A 13007-nucleotide genomic window follows, 5' to 3' on the forward strand; every position below is an offset into this window, starting at 1 on the left:
ATCTTCAGTACCCATTTTTACTTGGGATCGAGATCACTGGCCTGATTGCTCTCTCCTTCTTTTGACTCTCCTTTTTCTTCACCAGGTTGCCTCTATCTCCCCGCTCCCCCTTTGCTTCTCTACCCAACAAGGTGAATCTCTGTGTGTGTTCTGGGCTGTGGAGAACACTTCAGTTCAGTTCAGTCACTCAGTTGTGTCCGACTCTTTGCAACCCCATGAATCGCAGACACCAGGCCTGCCTGTCCATCTCCAACTCTCGGAATTCAATCAGACTCACATCCATCGAGTCGGTGATGCCCTCCAAACATCTCATCCTCTGTGGTCCCCTTCTCCTCCTGCCCCCAATCCCTCCCAGCATCAGAGTCTTTTCCAATGAGTCAACTCTTCGCCTCTTCGCATGAGGTGGCCAAAGTACTGGACTTTCAGCTTTAGCATCATTCCTTCCAAAGAAATCCCAGGGCTGATCTCCTTCAGAATGGACTGGTTGGATCTCCTTGCAGCCCAAGGGACTCTCAAGAGTCTTCTTCAACACCACGGTTCAAAAGCATCAATTCTTCAGCGCTCAGCTTTCTTCACAGTCCAACTCTCACATCCATACATGACCACTGGAAAAACCATAGCCTTGACTAGACGGACCTTTGTAGGGAACGGATTACTGGCTGGATCTGTCTCTCTCTTTTTGATTCCCCCTTTTATCCTCCTGGCCACCTCTGTCTCCCTCCTGCCTCGTGTCTTCTCTATGTAACTCCTTGAACATCTCTGAGGGATCCAGACTGTGGAGAGCATATAGGGAAGTGATTACTGGCTAGCTTGCTCTCGCCCTTTTTGATTCCCCCTCTGTCCTCCCGGTCACCTCTATCTCCCTCCTCTCTCTTCTCTTCTCCTTTTAACTGTGTACCACTCCAGGTGTCCTTCACTGTGAAGAAACTTTTCATCATTTACCTAGACATTTTATCATCGGTGCTGTATAGATGGAGAAGTCTTGAGGCTACTCTAAGAATAAGACTAAAAACCGAGGCAGGAGGCTTAAGTCCAAATCCTGAGAACACCAGAGAACTCCTGAATCCAGGGAACATTAATTGATAGGAGCTCATAAAACACCTCCATACCTACACTGATACCAAGCACCACCCAAGGGCCAACAAGTTCCAGAGCAAGACATACCACACAAATTCTCCAGCAACACAGGAACAGAACTGTGAGCCTCAATATACAGGCTGCCCAAGTCACACCAAACCCACTGACATCTCAAAACTCTTTACTGGACACTTCATTGCACTCCAGAGAGAAGAAATCCAGCTCCACCCACCAGAACACCGACACAAGCTTCCCTAACCAGGGAACCTTGCCAAGCCACCCATCCAGCCCCACCCACATGAGGAACCTCCACAATAAAGAGGAACCACCAACTGCCAGAATACAGAAAGGCCATCCCAAACACAGCAATATAAACAAGACGAAAAGGCAGAGAAATTCCCGGCAGGTAAAGGAACAGGATAAATGCCCACCAAACCAAACAAAAGAGGAAGAGATAGGGAAACTACCTGATAAAGAATTCTGAATATAGTGAAAATGATCCAAAATCTTGAAAACAAATTGGAGTTACAGATAAATACCCTGGACAGAAGGATCGAGAAGATGCAAGAAAGGTTTAACAAGGACCTAAAAGAGTCAATATATAATGAATAATACAATAAATGAGATCAAAAACACTCTGGAGGGAACAAACAGTAGAATAACAGAGGCAGAAGACAGGATAAGTGAGGTAGAAGATAGATAGTGAATAGTGATCGTGAAATCGCTCATTCGTGTCAGACTCTTTGCGACCCCACGGACAGTAGCCAACTGGGCTCCTCCGTCCATGGGATTTTCCAGGCAGAATTCTGGAGTGGGCTGCCATTTCTGGTAGAAATAAATGAAACAGAGGAAAAAAGTAAAATGAATTAAAAGAAATGTGGACAACCTCAGAGACCACTGGGACAATGTGAAATGCCCCAATATTCGAGTCATAGGAGTCCCAGAAGCAGACGACAAAAAGAAAGACCATGAGAAAATACTCGAGGAGATAATACTTGAAAACTTCCCTAAAATGGGGAAGGATAATCATCCTAGTCCAAGAAACCCAGGGAGTCCCAAACAGGATAAACCCAAGGCAAAACACCCCAAGACACATATTAATCAAATTAACAAAGGTCAAACACAAAGAAGACATATTAAAAGCAGCAAGGGAAAAACAACAAATAACACAAGGGGATTCCCATAACAATAACAGCTGATCGTTCAATAGAAACACTTCAGGCCAGGAGGGAATGGCAGGACATACTTAAAGTGATGAAAGAAAATAACCTACAGCCCAGATTACTGTACCCAGCAAGGATCTCATTCAAATATGAAGGAGAAACCAAAAGCTTTCAGTTCAGTTCAGTCACTCAGTCGTGGCCCACTCTTTGCCACCCCATGAACTGCAGCACGCCAAGCCTCCCTGTCCATCACCAACTCCCAGAGTTCACTCAGACTCACGCCCATCGAGTGGGTGATGCCATCCAGCCACCTCATCCTCTGTGGTCCCCTTCTCCTCCTGCCCCCAATCCCTCCCAGCATCAGAGTTTTTTCCAATGACTCAACTCTTCACATGAGGTGGCCAAAGTACTGGAGTTTCACCTTTAGCATCATTCCTTCCAAGGAACACCCAGGACTGATCTCTTTTAGAATGGACTGGTTGGATCTCCTCGGAGTCCAAGGGATTCTCAAGAGTCTTCTCCAACACCTCAGTTCAAAAGCATCAATGCTGGACAGGGTGTGGAGAAAAGGGAACCCTCTTTCACTGTTGGTGAGAATGCAAACTAGTACAACCACTATGGGGAACAGTGTAGAGATTCCTTAAAAAATTGGAAACAGAACTGCCATATAACCCAACAATCCCACTGCTGGGCATACACACTGACGAAATGAGACTCGAAAGAGACACGTGTACCCCAATGTTCATCGCAGCAGTGTTTATAATAGCCAGGACATGGAAGCAACTTAGATGTCCATCAGCAGATGAATGGATGAGAAAGCAGTGGTACATATACACAATGGAATAGTACTCAGCCATTAAAAAGAATGCATTTGAATCCGTTCTAATGAGGTGGATGAAACTGGAGCCTATTATACAGGGTGAAGTACGCCAGAAAGAAAACCACCAATACAGTATACTAACGCATATATATGGAAGTTAGAAAGAAGGTAACGATAATCCTGTATGTGAGGCAGCAAAAGAGACACAGATGTATAGAACAATCTTTTGGACTCTGTGGGAGAAGGTGAGGGTGGGATGATGTGGGAGAATGGCATTGAAACATGTAAAATATCATATGTGAAACGAATCTCCAGCACAGGTTTGATGCATGATACAGGGTGCTCGGGGCTGGTGCACTGGGATGACCCAGGGGGATGGGATGCGGAGGGCGGTGGGAGGTGGGAGGGGGGTTCAGGATGGGGGACTCATGTACACTCCTGGCGGATTCAAGTCAGTGTATGGCAAAACCAATACGATATTGTAAAGTAAAATAAATTAATTTAAAAAAATAACTTGTCATGGGGATATAATATACAGCACAGGAATTGTAGTTAATATTATTGTATTACTTTGTATGGTGGCACAGGATAACCAAACTTATTGTTGTAGTCACTGCACAATGTATACAAATGATGAATCATGAGTTGTACACCTAAAACCAGTGTAATAGTCTATGTCAACTATACATCAATAACATTACAAACAAAAATAACAAAATTAAAAGAAAAGAAAATTAGAGATACCAAGGGAACATTTCATGCAAAGATGGGCACAATAAAGGACAGACATGGTGGGGACCTAACAGAAGCAGAAGATATTAAGAAGTGGCAAGAATACACAGAAGAACTATACAAAAACGTTCTTCATGACCCAGATAACCACGATGGTGTGATCACTCACCTGGAGCCAGACATCCTGGAATGTGAAGTCAAGTGGGACTTAGGAAGCATCGCTTCCTACAAAGCTAGTGTAAGTGATGGAATTCCAGATGAGCTATTTCAAATCCTGAAAGATGATGCTGTGAAAGTGCTGCACTCAATATGCCAGCAAATTCGGAAAACTCAGCAGTGGCCACAGGACTGGAAAAGGTCAGTTTTCATCCCAATCCCAAAGAAAGGCAATGCCAAAGAATGCTCAAACTACCACACAGTTGCACTCATCTCACACGCTAGTAAAGTAATGCTCAAAATTCTCCAAGCCAGGCTTCAACAGTGCATGAATGATGAACTTCCAACAAGAGATCAAATAGCCAACATCCGCTGGATCATCAAAAAAGCAAGAGAGTTCCAGATAAACATCTATTTCTGCTTTAATGACTATGCTAAAGCCTTTAACCGTGTGGATCACAATAAACTGTGGAAAATTCTTCAAGAGATGGAAATACTAGACCATCTGACCTGCTTCCTGAGAAATCTGTATGCAGGTCAGGAAGCAACAGTTAGAACTGGACACGGAACAACAGACTCGTTTCAAATCGGGACAGGAGATTGTCGACGCTGTATATTGTCACCCTGCTTATTTAACTTATATGCAGAGCACATCATGAGGAACACTGGGCTGGATGAAGCACAAGCTGGAATCAAGACTGCCAGGAGAAATATCAACAACCTCAGATATGCAGATGACACCACCCTTATGGCAGACAGTGAAGAAGAACTAAAGAGCCTCTTGAAGAAAGTGAAAGAGGAGAGTGAAAAAGTTGGCTTAAAACTCAACATTCAGAAAATTAAGATCATAGCATCTGGTCCCATCACTTCATGGCAAATAGATGGCGGACAGTGGAAATGGTGGCAGACTTTATTTTTCGGGGCTCCAAAATCACTGCAGATGGTGATTTCAGCCATGAAATTAAAAGGCGCTTGTTCCTTGGGAGGAAAGTTATGACCAACCTAGACAGCATATAACAAAGCAGAGGCATTACTTTGCCAACAAAGGTTCATCTAGTCAAAGCTCTGGTTTTTCCAGTAGTCGTGTATGAATGTGAGAGTTGGACGATAAAAGCTGAGTGCAGCAGAATTAATGCTTTTGAACTGTGATGTTGTAGAAGACTCTTGAGAGTCCCTTGGACTGCAAGGGGATCCAAGCAGCCCATCCTAAAGGAAATCAGTCCTGAATATTCATTGAAAGGACTGATGCTGAAGCTGAAACTCCAATACTTTGGCCACCTGATGGGAAGAACTGACTCATTGGAAAAGACCCTGATGCTGGGAAAGATTGAAGGCAGGAGGCGACGGGGATGAAAGAGGATGAAATGGTTGGATGGCATCACTGACTCAATGGACATAAGTTTGAGTAAACTCCGGGAGTTGGTGATGGACAGGGAGGTCTGGCGTACTGCAGTCCATGGGATTGCGAAGAGTCAAACACGACTGAGCAACTGAACTGAACTGAACTGAACACATTCTCATGTGCACATGGAACATTCTCCACAAAACAAGCCTCAATACATTTAAGAAAACTGAAATGGTATCAAGCATCTTTTCCAACTACAATGCTGTGAGACTAGAAATCAACTACAAGGAAAAAAGCTTCAAAAAAACACAAACACGTGGAGGCTAAACAAAATGCTACCGAACAATGAATGAGTCACTGAAGGAAAAATATAAATAAATAAACGGCAACAAACGAAAATGAAAACACAATAATCCAAAATCTATGGGATGCACTAAAAGCAGTTTTCAGAGGGAGGTTTGTAGTAATTCAAGCTTTCCTCAGGAAATAAGAAAAATCTCACATAAGCAACCTAACTGCACACCTAAAGGAACTAGAAAAAGGAGAACTAACAAAACCCAAAGTTAGTACAAGGGAGAAATCACAAAAATCAGAGAAGAAATAAATGAAATATATTTTAAAATATATAAAATAGCAATGCAAATAAGAGTTGATTCTTTGAAAAAGGAAATAAAATTAATAAATCTTTCGCCAGACACATCAAGGAAAAGAGGGTCCAAATCGATAAAATCAGAAATGAAAAAGAAGTTACAACCAATGCCACAGAAATACAAAGGATCATAAGAGACTACTATGAACAATTAATAAGACATCAACAAAATGGATAACCTAGAGGAAATTAACAAATTCCTAGAAATGTAGAGTCTACCTAGACTGGAGCAAGAAGAAATAGAAAATTTGAACAGATCAATTACTAGTAATGAAACTGAATTGGAAAATTAAAAAGGATTTATTTAATTTAGCAGCAGCAATATAGCCAATATCTTATAATAACTTTAAATGAAGAATAACCTATAAAAATTTTCAGTCGGTATGTTGCACATCTGAAACTAATAGAATATTTGAAATCAACTACACCTCAATAAAACAGACATCACTAATCACGAGAGAAACGCAAACCAAAACTACAATGAGATATCACCTCACACATGCCAGAATGGCTAACATCAAAAAGACTACAAATAGCAAATGTTGGTAAGCTTGTGGAGAAAAGAGAACACTTGCACACTGTTGGTGGGAATGTAAATTGGTGCAGCCACTGCAGAAAACAGTATGGAGGTTTCTCAAAAACTTAAAAACAGAACTACCGTAAGACCCCGAAATTTCAATCCCGGGTATATATCTAAAAAAAAAGAAAAACTAACCCCAAAAGATACATGCACCCCAATGTTCATACCAGCATTATTCACAACAGCCAAGATATGGAAGAAACGTAAGTGTCCATCAACATAGGCATGGATAAAGAAGATATGGTATGTACATACTCAACGTTAAAAAGAATGAAATACTACTCAACATTAAAAAGAATGAAATTTTGCCATCTGCAACAACATGGATGGACTTGGAGGGTATTATGCTCAGTGAAATAAATAAGTGGGACAGAGAAAGGCAGATAGTGTATGATGCCACTTATATGTGGAATCTAAAAATGAAAACAAACTATTGAATATAACCAAAAAAGAAGCCTCACAGATATAGAGAATAACCTAGTGGTTACCAGTGAGGAGAGACAGGAGAGAGGGACAAGATAGGGGTAGTGGCTTAATAAGTACAAACTACTATGTATAAAATAAATAAGCTACAAGGATACATTGTACAGCACAGGGAATACAGCCAATATTTCATAAGAACTATAGTGGAGTACAACCTTTAAAAACTGCGAATCACTATGTTGTACACCTAAAACATATAATATCGTATATCAACTATTCCTCAATTTTTTAAAAAAGATAACTTTAAAGTCTCCACCAAAAATCTATTAGAACTAATAAATGAATTCAGTACCGTTTCAGGATTCAAGATTAATATATAGCAATGTGTTGCTTTTTTTCTATACACTTAATAATAAGCTATCAGAGGAAGCAAGAAAACAATCCCATTTACAATAGCATTAAAAAGAATAAAATTTTAAATAGCATTATACCTAAGAATAATCTTAACCAAGGAGGTTTGGTTTCACCAAAGGAAGTGAAATAAACTTTCACCAAGTGAAAGATCTATACTCTGAAAACTATAAAACACTGCTGAAGGAATGTAAAAATTATACAAAGAAATGGAAAGATAATCTATGTTCTTGGATTGGAAGAATTAATATCGCTAAAATATCCATGCAACCCAAAGCAATCTACAGATTTAATGCAAGCCCTATCAAAATACATGACAGGGAAGGAAATTTAAAAAAAGAGAGGGGCTATGTGTATATGTATAGCTCATTCATTTTGCTTTACTGGAGAAACTAATACAACATTGTAAAGCAACTATACTTCAATAAAAATTAATTAAAAAAAAAAGAACCTACAAAAAAGTGAAATATATGACATTGTTTACCCAACAATAAATTCACCCAAAGAATAAATAATCCTGAAATTTATGTGAAACCACAAAGGACCCCCAAATGGCCAAAGTCATCTTGAGAAAAAAGAACAAAGCTAGAGGTTTCACACTCCCTGGCTTCAGACTATACCACAAAGCTATAGTCATCAATGCACTTCCCTGGCAGTCCAGTGGTTAAGACACCTGACACTGCCCTTTCACTACAGGGGGCTTGGGTCAGATCCCTGGTCAGAGATGATTCTGAATGCCATGGGGTGTAGCAAAAAAAAAAAAAAAAAAAACAACAAACTCAATATGGTACTGGCATTAAAAACAGGCACACAGATCACGAGAACAGACTAGAAAGCTCAGAAATAAACCCAAGTACTTATCGTCAATTAATCTATGACAAAGCAGGTAAGAATATACAACAGGGAAAACAGTCTCTTTAATAAGTGGTGCTAGGAATACTGCACAGCTGCATGTAAAAGAAATTAGAACAATTTTCTCACAGAACATTAAAAAAATAAGCTCAAAATGGATTAATGACCTAAATGTAAGCCTACCAGGCTTCTCCCTCCATGGAATTCTCCAGGCAAGAGTACTGGAGTGGGTTGCCATTTCCTTCTCCAGGGGATCTTCCCGACCCAGGGATCGAAACCAGGTCTCCCGCATTCCAGGCAGACGCTTTAACCTCTGAGCCACCAGGGAAGCCCAAATGTAAGACTAGATACTATAAAACTCCTAGAGGAAAACATAGGCAGAACACTCTTTGACATGAATCACAGCAATACTTTTAGGGAACTGTCTCCTAAGGCCAAAAAAAAAAACAAAAAACAAAAACAAACAAATGAGATCTAATTAAACTTAGAAGCTTCTTGCACAGCAAGGGAAACCATATACAAAACAAAAGGACAACCTACTGGACGAGAGAAAATTTTTGTAAAGGATATTACTGACAAGGACTTAATATCCAATTTTTACAAAACACGTCGGGCTTCCCTCATAGCTCAGTTGGTAAAGAATCCGCCTGCAATGCAGGCAACCCTGGTTCTATTCCTGGGTCGGGAAGATCTGCTGGAGAAGGGATAGGCTCCCCACCCCAGTATTCTTGGGCTTCCCTTGTGTGGCTCAGCTGGTAAAGAATCCGCCTGCAATGCAGAAGACCTGGGTTCGAGCCCTGGATTGGGAAGATCCCCTGTAGAAGGCATAAGGCTACCCACTCTAGCATTCTGGCCTGGACACGACTGAGTGACTTTCACTCCACTTCATACAACTCAGTATCAAAAAACAAAGAACCTAATGCAAAAATGGGCAGAAGACCTGAATAGACATTTTGCCCAAGAAGATACACAGATGGCCAACAGACATATGAATAAAAAAAGCTCAACACTGTTAATCGTCAGAGAAACGCAAATCAAAACCATAATGAGATCACCTCATACCTGTCAAATGGCTATCATCAAAAGGATAACAAATGTTGGCAAGGATATGGAGAAAAGGGAATCCTACACTGTGGGAATGTAAACTGGTGCAGCCACTATGGAAAACAGTATGGAGGTTTCTCCAAAAACCTAAAAATAGAACTATCGTACGATCCAGCAATTCCGCTCTTGGGTAGATATCAAAGAAAACGAAAACAGTAATTCAAAATGATATTTGCACCTCAAAGTTCACAGCAGCATTATTTACAACAGCCAAAATATGAAAGCAACCTAAGTGCCCAGTAACAGATACATGGATAAAGAAGATGTGGTATATATATACAATGGAATACTTCTCAGTCATACAAATGAATGAAATTATGCTATTTGTAACAATGTGGATGGACCTAGAGAGTATTATGTTTAGTGAAATAAGTCAGACACAGAAAGACAAACACTGTATGATTTCACTTACATGTGGAATCTAATAAATGAAACAAATGAACAAATGTAACTAAACAGAGACATAATTATACATACAGAGAAAAAAAAAACAGGTGGTTGTCTGAAAGGAGGGGTGGGGGAAGGAGAGAAATAGGTGAAGGAGATTAAGAGGTAAAAACCTCCAGTTGAAAAATAAATGAATAACTGGTATGAAATGTACAGTGTGGGGAATATAGTCAATAATTATAGAATATCTTTTATGGTGACAGACTCATGGTGATCATTTTTACATGTATAGAAATAATGAATCACTATGTTGTAGAACAGGAACTAACATATTGTTGTAGGTCAATTATACTTCAAAAGGAAACAAACTAAAAAAAGAGAGATTAGATTGGTGGTTACCAGAGGGAGTCAGGTGGGGGACCTGGGTGAAGGCAGTCAAAAGGTATAAATGAGATGTAGGCAGTTCTAGACACCCAAATCAAGGGGCATCTTGACTTTGACACTTGAGAAAGGGAGAAATTGGGCTGATTCTTAGAATTATCACACAGCAAAAGCCAACCGAACTTGGAGTAATCTGAACAAACTGAACAGAAAATACTGAGCCAAAGTTGATGCTATTTACCATCCCTTCTCATTAAATCATCTACCACCATGGAGGTTTCCATGATATGGTTTGCCTACAGGCTCGCCAATCAGTCCCTCTCTGTCTCTTGCAAATTTCTGTCACTCTTTCAATATGCCCTAGCTCAGTGAGTATACCACCCGCCATTCAGTTGGGCAAATCAGAAATTCAGATATTTTTCTTAATCATTTCCTTTTACTCCTATGTCCAAACTACCATGAACTGCTGTCAATTTACCTTCTAAATACCTCTTTAACCTGTTCACTTCTATCCATTACCACTACCTGGACCAACACACCATCACCTCTGGCCTTGCCTACTGAACAGCCTCCTAAGATCAAATCTCAGCCACATCCCAGCTGTGTGGATCTTGGGCAAGTCTCTTCACGTCTCTGGGCTTCAGTTTTTTAACAGGTGAAGCGGGGATAAAAAACAGTAGCTACCACATTCATATAGGGTTGTGAAGATGCAATGACAATCTGTAGAAAACCCTTTAGGACCAGTGCGTAACACAGTGAGTGCAACGTAAATGACAGCTTTTAAAATTTTATCTGCATTCACAGACACTCAGCAATCCATTCATTCTCCACCCTGTAGCTTGCTTTAGGGACAGTTCTACCTCAGGCACAAACTTTAAGGGTAACTAAAAATTCAGTAATTAAGATAAAGGATGTTTTAGCGTAGTAGTCCCTGGTGGCTCAGAGGGTAAAGCGTCTGCCTGCAATGCAGGAGACCTGGGGTCGATCCCTGGGTCAGGAAGATCCCCTGGAGAAGGAAATGGCAACCCACTCCAGTACTCTTGCCTGGAAAATCCCATGGACAGAGAAGCCTGGTAGACTGCAGTCCCTGGGATCGCAAAGAGTCGGACACGACTGAGCGACTTCACTTCCACTTTTCTTTCAATGTAGTATTTGAAAGGCTTCCCTGGGGGCTCAGCTGGTGAAGCATCCTCTTGCAATGCAGGAGACCTGGGTTCGATCCCTGGGTTGGGAAGATCCCCTGGAGAACGGAACTGCTACCCACTCCAGTATTCTGGCCTAGAGAATTCCATGGACTATACAGTCCATGGGGTCCCAAAGAGTCTGACACGACTGAGCGACTTTCACTTTCACGTTCAATGTAGTCTTTACATTAATGCAAATATAATCCATGAATAACTGATGACCAATATTTCAAATCAAAGTAGAATCCAACCGTGCACGTACTCCACCATGCCTCAGGTGACTCATTTGTTAACTGTGGGCCGACAGTTTCCCGACGTGACTTATTCAAACTCCCCACCGTAATACTGCCTCGATTCCCACCGGGCAGAGGAGCCCCCGCCCCCGCCCCACGCCCTGGGGTTTTCAACTCCGGAGCTGAGGACAAGGACCCGCTCGCCTCAGCCGACGCCCCCAGAGCTGCCCGCTTACTGCATGGCCACGTTGAGATACGGAGTGCGGTGGAAAACTGCCTCCAGCTCCCGCAGCTGCTCCAGCGTGAAGGTGTGCCGGGAGACTCGGTGGCGCCTGTCTGCCGCCTTCCGAACCTCGACGGCGGCTCCCGGGCGCTGCTCCTCCCCGCCCTTCTCTCCACCTTCGCCGCCGCTCGCGCCCGCCTCAGCCTCTACCTCAGCCTTGGCCTCGCGGCTTTCCCCATCCGGGGGGCCCGCATCTCCCGCGCCCACATCGCCGCCTTCCTTTTCTTCTCCTTCATATCCCGTCTCTTTCCCCTCCGCGGCTGCTCCCTGCTCAGGTTCGGACTGAGCCTTCGGCTCCTCTCCCCTCTCTCCAGGAAGCGAGACCTTCGCGGGCTCGGCCTCTGCAAGAGAAGAAACCCAAAGCCAAAGATCAGGCCGTCGAGCGAGCCCGCTGAGGAAGAGGCAGGAGCCCGCTGAGGAAGAGGCAGGAACCCGCCGCGTCTGAGGAGGAATCCTCCCGCTCGCCCCTCCCTAGGGAAATTCGTTTCCAGGAACCCTGTGAACCGAGCGCCCAGCCTGCCACTGACCATGAGCTTCTTCCCGATTCTCCTTGACCCCCAGCCTGAGGAAGCCCACGACGGCCGCGTCGGTGTTGGCATCGGCATTGTGGCCACGCTGCGGCTGAGGCTTCATGTTCCGACCGCTGTCCAGGAGGCTGTGCCTTCAGCGGAGGCTGTCCTGGATCTCCCGAGACCCCGGCTCTGGACTCCGGGCTAGAAGCGGCGGCCCGCAATGTGGCACCGTTAGGGCGACTCTGGCGTCGGGTCAGGACTTGAGTCCGGATACACGCTCTCTGGGGGTTTATCACCGGCTGCTGGGGGTGGGGTCAGCTGAGGTGCGCATGCGGCAGGAGCTTGGCTGTCCTGGGGGCCGGGGCGGGGATGGGCAGGAGGTGCGGGGGCGGGGGAGACTCCAGGTGCGCACCACGGGGGGCGCTGGTAGGGAGCATGAGTGAGAGCAGAACTCAGGCCCCCAAGTTGCAACTTGGCTGACCAAGGACTGCGCCCTTGGTCTGGCGTCTTCCCAGACCAAGGGCCTGTGCCTGATTTGTGGACGGGAAGAGCAGGCCCTCACCCTAGCTCCGTAGACCTTGGAGAAACGTTTGGGGACTATCTCCTGGCTCAGCCCGCCATATCCAGCAGCCAGTACTAAGGAGAAGCAATCGAACTAATAGGTTCACCCCTTGGTGTCGCCAGGGACTGGTTCCGGGACACGCCGGCGATACCA

General features: G+C 43.6%; 1 pseudogene; it reads right to left on the reverse strand.

The window, feature by feature from the left end:
* Positions 1–12413, reverse strand: part of LOC129639521 (RNA-binding motif protein, X-linked 2-like) — a 51409-nt pseudogene extending 38996 nt beyond the window's left edge.
* Between the last annotated feature and the right edge of the window lie 594 nt (positions 12414–13007).

Source organism: Bubalus kerabau, chromosome X (assembly GCF_029407905.1).
Source record: "Bubalus kerabau isolate K-KA32 ecotype Philippines breed swamp buffalo chromosome X, PCC_UOA_SB_1v2, whole genome shotgun sequence".
NCBI classification, from domain to species: Eukaryota; Metazoa; Chordata; class Mammalia; order Artiodactyla; family Bovidae; genus Bubalus; species Bubalus kerabau.